The sequence below is a fragment of the Bombus impatiens genome, unplaced genomic scaffold (assembly GCF_000188095.3).
Source record: "Bombus impatiens unplaced genomic scaffold, BIMP_2.2 scf_0151, whole genome shotgun sequence".
NCBI classification, from domain to species: domain Eukaryota; kingdom Metazoa; phylum Arthropoda; class Insecta; order Hymenoptera; family Apidae; genus Bombus; species Bombus impatiens.
Window position 1 is genome coordinate 1365998 of NT_176570.1, and position 14772 is coordinate 1380769.

Here is a 14772-nt window from a genome sequence, read left to right on the forward strand (position 1 = left end):
TTTGTGTAAATTTATATTTTTGCGAATATTATAAAGCGAATGAAATTCAACACCCGAAAAAGTAGTTGTGTAACTTGTAGTTTATTTTGGATATTTTATATATTCGTTCGTTATTCAATATATTTATTTATTAAAGTTTGACAGATCAAGATCCTTGGTTACAATAATAAATAATCTCTGCGCCAGTAAATTATTATTATTACCTGTAACAACGTTAATAACGTTTACTATCAATCATCTCGTGCAACATTTTACCACTGAACGCAAATAAATTATTACGAATGCTTTTAATAACGTCACATGCATCATTATTCTTGGTAATCTGGTAAAGTACAATTCTTGATCGATGGATATTAACATATCGTTAAATTACGCCTTACATTCAAGTTTGAAGTGCGTATGCTATATTCGCTCAAGTACTTTTTAATGAGCTCTTCCGGCTGTTTAATGAGAAAAATAAAGAAACGTTCGCAAATTATTGTTGAATGGACATTCTTTATTGCCAATTATTTTCAAGTAACTGCTTCTCAATGTTTTATTAACATGTTCGGGTCCTTGGTAATCAAAAAATCCTTGTTAACCACTTATCATGTTACGTTGTAAATATTATCACTTATCGGACACGTGTAATCACAGGAATATTAAAAATGACATTTATTTAAAAGATTACTTGAGCATCGATACATTATCGTTATATCGCAGTGCGACCTTACTATGCAAACTTTCGCCATGAAAATTCCTCCATCGTATCTGTCAACTTAAATTTCTAGCATCATTATACATAGTTAGCGATCTAATTACAAACGAGGACCGATATAAAAATCGTCACATTCTTTAATTTTATGTATGAAGGAAGTGAGTAAGTATGCAAGGTACAAAAATGAACTTGGTATAATATTGACTTGCCTACAAACTTGCCTATGTTTTTACTGCTAATTTGTATTCCTACACACTTCATATCTTTCCCATCAATCTTCGATCTACGTAACATATATGTATGAAAGTTTCTGAATAAATTTCGTGCCGTCAAAGTGTATACTCACACTAGACTCTCTCTCTTTCTCTGTCTCTCTTTCTCTCTCTCTCTCTCTCTATAGATTATGTTACATTTTCCCAGCGTATAGCCGCCGAGTTAATGCCACGTATTTTCATCGCCACAGTTTAACGCGTTTGACAAGCCCCAGAAACCATCGTCATCAACAAACCACCGTTTCTTCCACGGTACATTTATTTAATCAGCGTACTTGCGCGCGTTTCGTTCAGCTTGAACGCTGATTTCAGTTGTGTACAGAGACTTAAAGCGGCAGTATATTCATCGTCGCCGAGAAAAGTACTTCCTAATGAGCTCGCTCTTTTGCAGTCGGAGCAGAGAAAGCGGGAGGTGGCGGTTGCCGTTGGTCCTCGAGCGTGGTTCCATTGGCCATTGCAAACTGAATTGCCGATAATTGCTTTCCGCACCGCCTAAAATGATAATTAAATTCCTGGTCGCGCTATTACCCATGGCAAGCCATTGTCGTCATAATGGCCTTTCATGGAGCAGCGTAAGGGAAATCGTAGCTACATTTAAGGATGTTCTGCAAACAACATCACCCCTGGCCCCCTCCCCCTTTTGCTAATGAACAAAATGGATACTCTCTTCTCCAGGGCGACGCCGGAACGCGTAAAGTAACGTTTAATTAATCGCGCATTTATTGCACGCGTTTTGCACGCTCGACCTCAAATAGCCTGGCCACGGGCGTTTATAGCGAACAGTTGCGCCATACGTTGAAAATTATGAGCCGCCCGGAATATGGCCGATATGACAGATTCTGTCAAGCTCGAAAGAAGCGCCGAAATGCACGAATTTTGATAGCAATTTTGTCATCCGGAACCTCTTGCAGGCTAGTTATACGTTATCATAGTCACAAGTTACAAGCTACGTTTGACGAGTTACGTAATGAAATGAGTAGCAAGTTTCATAATGAAGCAAGTAGAGCTCTGTGAGTGAATTTTGTAAATTGAATGTAAGGTGGTGATCCTGTTCGAGGGAAAATTTATAAAAAACGCTTCTAGCCTACAATTCGCCGTTAACATGCTTTTACGTAAAGCTATAACAAGATCTAACGCGAACAGAAGTACGTCAATAAAATGGGAGTAAAAATCTTTTAAGTGGAATGATCGTTCGAGTGACTATTTATTAGGATAAAATATCGTATTGAATAAGAACAAAGTTATTAGAATAATAATGATATATTTGAATAATAATTAAACTATGAGGCTAATTCATTCGCTAAATCGGATTCCACTTTATGAATAAACGTGGAACGAGATACACTGAACAACAATTGCTATACAGTTGAAATAACATCGAGGAACGAGTAAAAATTGAAATTCTTTCCCAATAAAGATATTCGATACTTACTTCGTTAAAACGTACTGCATACTAAAATATCTAAAACGAATAAAAAGAAAGAAAGAAAGAGAGAGAGAGAGAGAGAGAGAGAGAGAGAGAGAGAAAATAATAAAACCCTTTAATAAAAATCCCGATAAAAATCTCATTTAAACTACTATATATTTTGAAAGTGTTAAAGCTCACTGTAACGTGCGACTAAAATCCCCCCATAAAATACCACGGACCTCTCTCTGCAAACTGCTTCTACGACAAGAATAACAGCATTTCGCGAAGCGAGAAGCGGTTCCGCAATCGGACTTATTATTTTACCCGCTCATCGAAGAATTTGTGCTCGAGCGGTCCTCGATCGCTGGAAGCTCGTGAAACAAACGTTTCCTCGAAAGGAGTCGGAGAGAAAATTCACTCAGCAAATCGTGCAAAGTGTTTACCAGGGACGATTGGTCCTTGCCGGATAGAAACGCAACGGCTAAGGGTCGCAAACCCTCGGCAGACTCCGCGCGCGTTGTTATTGTTCAACAAGCTTATCGATTTGTCACCAGTGGCCCTTCCCATTATATCCTGTAAACTTGACGTATAAACGGCCATTCTCTCGCGTTCTATTACGTGACCGTCGAGCCAGGATAAAGAGAAAGGATCCCTCTTAATCGCTGAAACGCGATACAACGCGCAGCTACGCGGCCGACTTGCGACGCGCGATACGAGCATTGTGAATCGCAAGGAATTGTTCGGCTCGCGAGTTCATTTCCATTGACATTGTGCTTGCTCAGAGGAAACGCGTCCCCTTCTGTATCGATCATGGGACGATTCAATGAAAACGGGATGTTTGATGCTTTAAAGCGAGATTTAGTATGCGTTACTCTTGCGTTAACTTCGAACGAGTTGTTTGGTTATATATACATATGTATCTTGCTATGAGAAGAGGGAGTCATTGCTAAAAGGTCAATCTGCCATGAATTGGTTCTTTAAGTGATACTGCGAAATAGCTATGAATATAATAACAATTGTCCTGCATAATATGTAAATTAACGTGAATTCAGATTTTATATAATACTAAGAAGAACGATATTTTTAGTAATAAGTTATGTGCGATACTAAAACGTTTATAAAAATTCTAAGCCAAATCCTATTTCGATATCGCCAGGCTAAAGTGAAACTATCTATGAAGAAGAATGACAGAGTAAAATAGAAGAATCATGAGGAGAAAAAACGAAAAGTTATTAAGCGATCTGTTTTTTATAAGCTGATCTCACGATTAGAAGATCCTATTATACCAGTCGCGTGATTATAGCGTGGACAAAATAATAAAATTACCATTTCTCTTCCTGTATCTATATCAGAAATAACTTAAACAATTAAGATCTATCAAAAAAAGCCAATCGATATTTTCAAGTTTATTTGATTACTATCTATCTACACGTGATTGCCCGAAACAAACTGCAGAACCTAAAACACCCAAATTGATTGAGCAATCAATTCCAAAAATAGTTAGCCGCTCACTACGAACTTCCAGGTCGCTGACAGTCGAAAACAAAAAAGAACAGCCATGAAATACGACGTCACGGTTGGTCTGGACGTGCGAGGTCAAGATTTCTCATTCATCTTCGACCATTCTGTCTGAATGGTCACGTGTTCCCACCTTTCATTATCAGCTTCGATTCGACAACGTACAACACTTTCGATGAACGAAAGAAAGCTGAATGGCGACGAAAATTGTATCGTGTGCCGAATACAACGATCAATTGCATTTCGATCGCAAAATCAATCAGTTGTACAGAGATCGCGGTACGATTAGCGGTAACTAATAATTCAACGAAACGATTTTCCACGGTGATTGTTCGTAGATGAGATTTACAATAATTATTATGGACATTGATTCGTGTCGATTATCGTAGACGTTGATTTTCGGTGGAATTGCACACCGTTGCAATTACACGGTGAAATTAACGCCATAGAGGTGCAATTTTAATATCATCTGTATTGACAATGCATCGCAAATAGAACTGAACCGCCCGTTTGCTTCTATGTTTATTTGAACGTGTTATATTATGTTATGCGATACAGGAATATGGAAGGCGATCCATTTTTCACTGTTAGCGAAAGAGTATAACAAACAGCGAGCAACACTCTGATATCTGCATGCTATCGATTATTGTCTTCGATTTAAACAATGTTACCAAACTACGTGATCCGTGAATTTTGCAGGAATAGCTTGGAATGGATAAAGTGTTTCCTCTTTGCTTTTTAAGTAATGAACGTATCGAAATGGGAGAAAATATATGTTAAATAAATTGTTGTTCATGGCATGGAATATTTATAAATGGTACATGAAATTTCACCCGCGCAATGTTTCTAGCAAACATCGTTCCATAAAAAAGATACGGTTTGAGTTTCTCTTAATACATCTTCAAAAAACAGGAAACAATTCTTGCTGCGATTTATAACAATTTATTCTAATTTAATTAATATAGAACAAAAGAATATAGAAGTATAAATTTCTTTTTAATATTTTCATACATACAGTTGTTGTAAACATCTTTTATGAATAAATTATTTTACCACATTTAAATTTCATCGACATAACCGTGATGATCGTGTCGCAACAATAATAATAGAGCTGCAATAAGTTCCATATAACATACATAATACATTCGTAAGTTTTCTTCGTAATAAATATTTAAATACTTTCACGAACCACTGTATGCGCAATAACTTTATGATATAGCACATGAATTTAATTTAATTCCCCACTTCAACCAAAGATTTGAGTCAACAGAATGATTCAATACCACACACTGTTGTCGTAATGCGTTATAATTTGACATAATAGTGTCCTGGCTATAACCAGCTAAAAGAATCAACGTTCGAATTTAGCGCGCGCTGTAGAGGCAAGCGGCAAAGCTGTCGCGCTATTGGCCAGCCAATGGCGTGGCGGTGTTGCGCATAATACCGACAAATGTCGCTTGGTGGCACTGATATCGCACAGCGAACACGCAGCAGCGGCGCGCACAGCGCCGCGCATCGACGGAATAGAGCGAGACCGGACGTGAGAGAGAACGAGGCAGACTCGTTCGCGTTCCGCCGAGGTGGTGCAGTTTTCCAGTGTCGCGTAGAGTGTAGTGTTTTTCTTCCTTTCCCCCGTTTCCGAGCATCGAGTGTTGTGTGCGTCACGGTGAGGCAAAGCAGACCCATCCTCCATGATCGAGGAGTGCATTTAGGTAATTAGAATTTTCTCATACGGCCGCGCCCCATTAAAATGCTATCCTCGTTCCCATCGGGACGCCTCGCAACGAGGAACCGACTACGGTGCGCCACCATAGCGCACACGCCGTGCCGGTGTTATTACCAGTCCGCTACGTTTCTTCGAAATTAGTTGAAAAATTACGTGCTAGACTATGTCGCGGCGAGTGTTTCGTGAATAATCACGATCGTCGTTTTTTACCTCGTAGATCGTGTGTGTTCGCGGTATCGTACGCAAGGTGTGCACGGAAGTAAAAAAAAAGCACGGTGCCGCCGGGAGGGAGACGACAATTTGCAGCGTGGTGTGACGCCGCGTCAATGTCGATTCGTGTTGTTCGAAACGGTCGTTCCGAAGGTTCGTAAGCAAAACGGAGTATGTATATACACGCGGCTCTCTCCCTTTTTTCTTCGCTGTGCGCGCGGACAACGTGTGTTACGTAGAGATACGAAAATAATGGTGCGCTCTCTATGTACTATCTTATCGCCGAGCTCGACAGTGGCAGTGAAACAGTGTTTTCGTTGGCCCCGCGTGTATCGCCTTATTTTCTTTCTTTTCGTATATATTTCTGTATGTATATAACGTTGATAGCCAACACGACAATCGTAATTTGATCACGACACATGTAACGTAAAGGCGAACACACACACACAGCGTGGAAGATAGGAAGCTGGTGCTGGCAAATCGAACGATCGGTTCTTTTCCCCCCTACTCCGGATATTAACGAAAGAGGGAGAGGAGAAATACAGAGCGAGATACGTAGAGAATGAATGGCACTGTGTGTGTACGTGTCTACGTGAGCATGTAAGAGAGATAGACAGTCCTAGGCTCGCCATTGGTTTTCTCCCGTGACTGTACCGCTTCTGGTCGTCGACTTGTATCTGCGTACCTTTTTCCACGCACTCGATGCGCGCCACATATGTATATACTGCACCGCGTGCTACTGTCTCTCCGAAACAATGCTGGTTTTCGCTCCACGCTTTCGGTACCGAAAGTGAACGATATCATTAATAACCGTAAAAGTCTTTAAACGTGCTCTTCTGGTAAACAATTTCAACAATTACATATGTTTTTACACATATTACGGTTTGAACATTAATTTTCGTCTAATTGGATTTCATACAATAATTATATGTACATCGCGATGATAAACGTTTATCGTTGTATAAATGCTAAACGATGTTTTAATTAGCCATATTTAATTTTCACGCTCATGGAAGAAATAGTACGTATAACATACGTTTACCTGCAAAATGGCATCGTAACGAGGAACGTTTTTATTTCTTTTTTTTTTTTTTCTTTATTACGGTTTATCTTCGAAATTCATAGTGCACAAATCACGAGTTAAGCGGAATAACTATCGCGGCGTAAAACTCGTTGGGCGTTGCATTTATGGAAAAGCCGGTTCGCGTGTTATATAAAGACTCTCGGTTCGTTTGTAGTGCGAATCAACTGTCGGTGAAAGAGGGAATTTTGCACGAATCAGTGATAAATTGACTGTAGCTTCGTTTCTTTTTGTAACATTAGAATATTCGAATTTCTCATTGTGACTCATAAACGTTAAACATTAAATTCTTAAACATTATTTAATACAAAAGAAAACAGAATGATAACTCTGCCGTTCGCCTAAAGTTTTCTTCAAGTTTGTTTCTTGGCGATATGACTCGGTGAAGGAAAATATGAAGTTTTGAGAATATTATAATACTTGTATGAGTAATACATAGTATATATATAGAACAAAAATCCTTTTATCTATTGACAAATATAACATCCTTTGATAATGGTATCGAATCAAGAAAATACTAATCACTCCAATAGTCGATTATAAAATATTACATCTAAGAAAGGATAAATTGTAAAGTCATACTAAGGTACATTTGACATGTTGCTGCCTATAGTATAACGATATTAACAATAATTTTTCCAAATTTTTAAATAACTTCATTTATTCAGGAATGTAAGATACATTAAAGATAGACGTAAAGTTTAAAAATAAAACGTCCATTGCAATTGTACCTTTAATTTCGTATCCCACAGAAAAGAACAACAGGGTTAAACGAATCTGCAAAAATTCACCGCGATAAACTCCATAAATTGAAAATAAGAACTGATGACGTTACACTGCTTTTTTTTTCTTATTTTCAAGTTTATTTATCGCGTATTGCGATTCATAACTACGACAATCGCGTACAAGCAGTCTTTCAGTAGCGGAGCAAACGTGTAGATTAACAAATGGTGACGATTCCACGCACCGGATCCTTGCGGATTATGGACGAATAGTGTGATTGCACGAAATTAGTCGCAGCGGATCGTCCGTGAACGTTATGCAATGTCTGGTGCAACGACCTGCGTTACATTGGAAAAACGAGGGTTTTACGGGCAAAGCGGGAAGAGTCTATCGCGCAAGGATCGGGCGCGTGTTCGCCGGTTTCAAACGATTGGACCATTCGCGTTCGTTAAGTCGCACACAAGCAAAACGCGCGTGCGTATAACGGAACGCAGATTGCACTAAATTCCACAGTCCAATTGCATTGCGGACAGCAGCAGAGCGAAACGGTCACAGTCGCCCCAGTGTATAGACGCGTGGTCGATTAGAAAGACAGCGAAGGCTAAATATAGTGCGTTCGCGTTAACAGAGAGCTTTTCAATTTGTTAGTTGGATATACATCCCCCGTTCATGAGCATCGGGACATTTCTGTGTTTCGTTCAACACGTGGTAATTGGTTCAAATTGGTTCGACGGAATGATTAATCAATCACATTGTTAAGTTCACAGTGACTGACGAAAGTATTGAAACATTTGTAGATACATTTAATGAACATTATGTGTTTTATTGCGTTTAATTCCTCTCTCGTTCATTTTATTCACAGATTTCCTTGGCGAGATAGTCAATTAATTTAGAGTACTTATGAAGTAAATAGCATATCAGGTTTCTTTTAACGTTTCTTTTATTCTGCACGTTACGCGAAACATTCTGAAATTTCATTAGAATTGTAACGAACCTGTATCTCCATTATGGTAGACATACATATGTATGTCTGTCGTAGACATATGTACATAGAGATATAGAGAAACGATACACGTGGTATGATAATAATAATGACAAGAAACAGATAATATTTATTACCCGTGTTTATAAATACAAAGAGCAGTGAAAAAAGTAGTCCTTTAAGTCGAAACTTACAGTTAGTACACGTGTACTTCAGACTAATTTTCAAAATCGTTTGTTTCGAAAAATTTTCTTTCCCCATTTCCCATTTATTTTTTCACGAGGAATCGCTCCATACTCGGCTGTACCATTAATTACTAGATACCCTGTATATCTCGCGATGAGTCGTCGTCATTAGGATCTATGGTACTTTACCTGTTCTGCAGATCTTTTTATGAATAAGAGTTTGAAATGAAAGTTGGACCGAGGACGTATTTTCATTAATCAAGTCTTCGTATTGAAAAGGTGGTGGGCAAATTAGGGGAGAGACACGATATTTATGACACGAGTGGTTGGTTCGTTGTCACGTCTCGAATTATTCAAATCGCATATTTATTTACTTTAGCCATTCAATTTTTATTCTTCTCTTTTTCAATCTGGTTACCTCTTATTTCTCTTGGAAATTAATCTCGATGTGATTATAAAGTTAAATTGAGTTGCTTCAATTTTTTTCTCATCTCTTTTTCTTAATTGCACTCGTATTGCCGGAGAGAATATGTACTTGTCAAAGACAGGTCTTTTGAAATTTTGTTTTTAATTTGAGTAACGAATATCAGATAGATAGAAGTTTATTGTTTCTAAGTTATTTCGCTATGAATCAAATGGTGCCTAATTTTTTTATTCTTTTGTCGTTTATCTTCTTGTTCATAATTTTCGTTGAAAAAGTAGGAAATTAATTTCAAATAATTGTGAAATAAATATATTATAGTGTATCAAGTTCGTCTTAAGGTTTCTTTGATTAATTAACTGCCGCACGGACGTTCATTAAATATAGTTTAACTTAAATATTCTCGATTAACGCGTACATTGTACAATCGTTCGTTATCGTACAACAGATGCATTGTTATCGACGATCGATAAGAATCGAATAATCTACTGTCCTGATCTAGCAAAAACTCGTTTATGCACATGGTAGTTAGGATCTAACGAGCAAAAATACTTGTCTTTAATCCACGTTTGCATGTTTTTATCTGCGTAGCAGCGTCAGTGCCATCTGTCAACGACACGGAAAATTTATTGAATCGAAAAAAGCCGTATCGTTCGACACATCAATATTACATTATCCACGCTTGTTCGAATCGTTGCTCCAAGTTTCATTGATCACGAGGGATATGTTGTAACCAAAGAATGAGCGTGCAGTAAATGTCATGTAACGCGCAGTAAATGCGTGATGGTACAATGATTTTCAATTATCAAATGCTTTAAATTAGTGTTGGAAATAAAAATAATTTCAAGAAAAATTGTGAGACACAGTTTTAGGATATAGAATGTAAAATATTGAAAACAGAAAGCGAGCACGTGTAGTGCGTTAAACTCAACATGAAATAGCCTGCAATAAACATGTAAAAGATGCAAGCTTGCAATAATTTCGAAATTTCACGTTGCAAACAATTACGGATTTCAGCGAAGGGCATCGAAAGTCCTGACATATTTAAAATGTTTCGTGCTTGTAATATTTCTTTTCTCAAGTGAAATTGCTTTAACAAGAGTTTATTTGATAATAATTCGTTGCAACATGTCTCTCGAATTACTCCAATCAACGCATATATTAGCCGTGTTAAGTCGTATTAAAGATATTTTACATTTTCTGTAAAATCTCCTCCGTCGATTCGAATTTGGCGCGCTTAGTATCAACCAATATTTCCTATTTGCCATATTCCCAAGCGACGTCCATTTCATTAACCATTTTTGCCCGGAATCTCATTAGATGAGAACACACGTTAAAATCGAGATGCGATCTCATTGAAAAGATCTTGTGTCGGTGCGGGTTGTATAGCCGACGGAAAAGTGGAGCATCGGTCAATATTACGCGCGCGCAAGTAATATCGCGTAACGTGTACACCGCCTTATTGCGCGAAAATCCTCGGTTTGTCGTTAAAAAAAAAGATATGGAATACCGTTCTCCGGATCGATATATCGAGGCAACGACGTTGAGAAAAAGGTCTGACCGAGATATAACCGTGACTCTTAGCTCATATGATCGCGTGCAAAGAGACCAGTGTCTCTTTGTCGAGGCAAAGTGTTTTCGCTACGTGTATACTGTACACGACACGCTGCAATCGGACGTGCCAAGCGCGTTCGCAACGAACAGAGCAAGAAACCTGTCTGACGCACTTTTAGCAGCGCGCGCGCGGCCCATGATGCGATGGAGTGGGGGGTGTCGAGCCAGGGGCGCAGCATTGAACGCGGGAACCCTTTCCGTTATTAGAGAACGTTGAATCAAGCTCGACCGGTTTCCGCGTGTACTGGGTGATTCATTAGAAACGGATCAACGGTCGTTTCGTTTGTCTCGTTAGAAATAAGGCGGGAAAATAGTTTCAGGCGTTGAGCGAGGGAATGATTGTTTGGGCAGAATGAAGCCTAAAGGGAACCTAAACTTTAGAAAGAATAAAGTTCTTTATTCCTATATGACGGATAAATTTTTATGTGCGTTGTAATTTAGATTTATTTTGTCTTCTGTACTGGAGCGGAGGATCAGTTACGTGTGAATAGGAATTTAAATAGCTCTTTTTCGTTGTTGCGTTAGAATAAAGTGTGAAGCTTCAAACCTCGAGCGAAGGACTGACTGATTGTTTAGGCAGAATGAAGACTAAAGACTTTAAGAAAAATGAAGTTCCATATGAGGGATAAGTTTTCATGCGCGTTTAAATTTAGGTTTAATTTGTCTTCTTTACTTGAGTGAAAGAACAACTATGAGAGAACAGAAATTCGGATGGTCCTTTTTTCTTGTTTCCTGTTTTTTTTTCTTTTTTGTAAATGTTCCTTGGGAATTAATAAAGTATGTGTGATTATTATGTAGAGCGTCTTATTTTCTAATAAAGTGATTTTTTTGTCAGATTTGTTTCATTTCTATAGTATCACGTTTTTGTAGCGATACTAATAAGTGATAAGAAATTTCGGTCTGATCAGTCATTATGTAAATAGTATCATAAGTGTAAAGATGTGTAGCCACTGTATATAGACTTCGCTATTTTTAATTTAAATTCGTCTCTCTCTTTATACTATGTCAAAAATATTGCGAATGATTCTAACGCTATTGTAAAGTAAATTCAATTGGAGTAATTTCATTTATTTGGTAATTTCGATCTGAACAATATTTTTATCGTACTTTCTTTTGAGATCATTTACCTGACAGATTATTTACATATTTGCAAGTTAGAATAATTATTACCACGAAAACATCACGCTTTATAATAGAGTTAGAAATGATAATTTATGGATAGACTGTTAATCGAAGAGCACTTTATCCATTTGTACAGTGTACAGTTAACAATTTGAGCAATCTGGCAGCTATATATTAAATACCGCAAGTGACGATAAATCGTGAATATCCGAGTCGATAAAATATATCTTTATATACTAAATGACGGTTACGATATGCACAATCTCTGAAATTTCCACATGGAAAATAAAAATAACAACGATATTAGTTAAATCTACGAATTATTGCTCATTCGCTGGTTTCTCGGTAATCGATCCTCGTTGACGTAATCGAGTAATTAGAAAATGAATAAATGAAAAATCCAATCTTGGAAATCCACTATCAACGCGCATGATAGCATCTCGTTGATCATGGGTGAATCTTTATTGGAAATTAATCTTTAATGTATACATAGTTTCATTAAAAAAGATAGCATCTAGACATTTTCAATTTTATTCGTACGTCTTTCTCATATTTTATGTTCATTACAATAGCAACGTTTAAAATTTAATATAGTTGACATAATATAATTATTGTAGATACCTAAGATACCTACATATATACGATATAAATATACATACATTTGATACATTATTCATTGTATACGTGCATCATGAGTCAGCTTTAATGAATTATACTTTACGATTATACTTTACAATTTCACCATGAATATATCGGAGAGCTCAACAGTTCAAACAATAATCTAAATTACTAATGGGCAATTGTCTTGACACAGGGTGGAGAAATTAGAAACGCAGGACTTTTTAAATATTTGTTATTGCCTTAGAATTATTGTACCTCGCCATGTTTATTTAATACAAACTTACAAACGTTTGAAAATATTGAATATTCTGTAAAATTTTACTGACTATTCCCAGGTAGAAACAAATTCCATTTTACGGCCGATCATTGTGATTCAGCACTGTAAACAATAGAAGTAAATACCAGGGTCAGATTACTGTTAGAGCAATTTGTCAGAAAGGAAACCTTCCTTCAGCGCGGAGGAAAAACGTTTCGGTATTTCCGTCTTTGTAAATGCAGATACCGAGCTTAGTGCTTCGTCACTTAAAATGGCAATCAAATTTTATTCGAGAATTTAGACATCTGTACCGTTTGTCACGAATTTATTAGTATCTTAACACAAAAATGAAGAAATGAATCTTAGTGTAAAATTTCTCCTTTAAGCACGCTAATAACAATAAATAGAAAAATTCCGAAAGTTTTATTTGGAAAGGAAATGGAGCGAAGCGAAACGGTTAGAAAGTTAAATGGAAATAACAGTTCTTGAACAAATATCTATGGAAATGTGCTCTTCTGTCAAAAGAGCACCAAGCAATTACAGTTGTTTTCTTTCAATGGTAATATTGGTTGCATGACGCTTCGCTTGATCATATCTTCAATTCTAATGAAATAGCATAAATTTCGTTTCACTATGTATTTACCGTGTATCGAAGCTGGATTGTCCTTCGGAATGGCTACTGTAGTTCCTTTCTCTGTGTCATGGTTGCTGTTGATCCAATTTGTAACCGATGCTAAATTTGTTCAAGTGTCGCTGTTAGTATTAGCTCGTTTGAAAAATTGCATCGTTTTGTGTTTTATTTTTGTCGTGTAGTCGAGTAGGAAATTATTTAATTAATGTTCTTAAAATAGTCTTTTGAAGTTTAAGATTATTCTAAGCTCTACTGGATTATAAAATTAAATTGTTTAAGATAGTTTAATACAGGGAATATAATTTACTTAACCGGGCGTTCATAAAATAATCTATAGCTAAGAATTATTCAACATCATTTCACCTTTTCAAAAGTATTTTTAATATTTTTAATATCGTTTGAGATGATAAAATAATATTTAATATACCGTCTAAAATAGTCTGTCCTAAAAGGATTATATTACGGACACTCGATTGAATAAATTATATAATATGATAGAAAAGGTAATTTCACCTATAAAAATTTATATTCCACAAAGTTTCAAAATATTGTATAAAGTCCATGTGAAATTGTTCATCGTTGAAAGTTTGCCTCGTCGCAATATTCTAAAAGCCGATCGCTTCATTCTCAATCGGAAAGTGTACTCTCCATTATTAAAGCTGACATTAAGTAATATCGAACTTTTATTTATAGCCTTTTGAGTCGACCGGCTGAAGCTTCTTTTGTTTCATAGAGTCTTCTTAAGAAATATTCAAATTATTTTCTGGAATAGATCGTCTGACATTTCTCTACTTTGAACGCCGTGACAAATTATTGCATCGTTAGATTACTGTCATGCTTTCTTGATTTAGAAATCAGATATAAGCGACAAATCTCTGCTCGAGTTACCATTTTTTCTAATTTAATTTTTCGATAAAATAATTCGAACAGAACTGCTAGTTTCTGTATATATAAATGGCGACATTTAATTAATTCCAGCTTGCGATAGATTTTCAATGGCGTACAACGTTCGATTTTCATTATCAACATCACAGTCACGTTGAGAGGAGGCGTTTGAGCGATAGATACTGTACGACAAGATACGAAGCTGTATTATATGTTCTGCACATTTCATAGTTACCAAACAGTAATAGAAATAAAATATAGTTGAAAGAATTATATACTTTTTAATATTAGACGAATTAAATTGATGGAAAATGTACGTAGAATGAAATTTGTTGTTACGCGTTGTTTATACACCTTCGATATAAAATTGTTCGTTTATTCTCCATGTGACTACCTTTCAGGTATTTGTTTTTCTATCCG

The 14772-nt window shown here is 36.7% G+C and overlaps 1 protein-coding gene across 6 annotated transcripts in view; it reads left to right on the forward strand.

Moving 5' to 3' along the window:
- LOC100743853 (poly(rC)-binding protein 2) overlaps nt 1-14772 on the forward strand; it is a 171795-nt gene that overhangs the window by 77630 nt on the left and 79393 nt on the right. The window contains exon 1 of one of the 6 annotated variants that reach the window (XM_024365823.2): nt 5404-5607. The exons of 4 other annotated variants lie outside the window; for them this stretch is intronic. The gene's annotated coding sequence lies outside the window, so the exon portion shown is untranslated. Of the gene's footprint in view, nt 1-5403; nt 5608-5838; nt 5985-14772 lie in introns of those variants that run through there. One more of the 6 variants, XM_024365825.2, reaches the window with a different exon arrangement.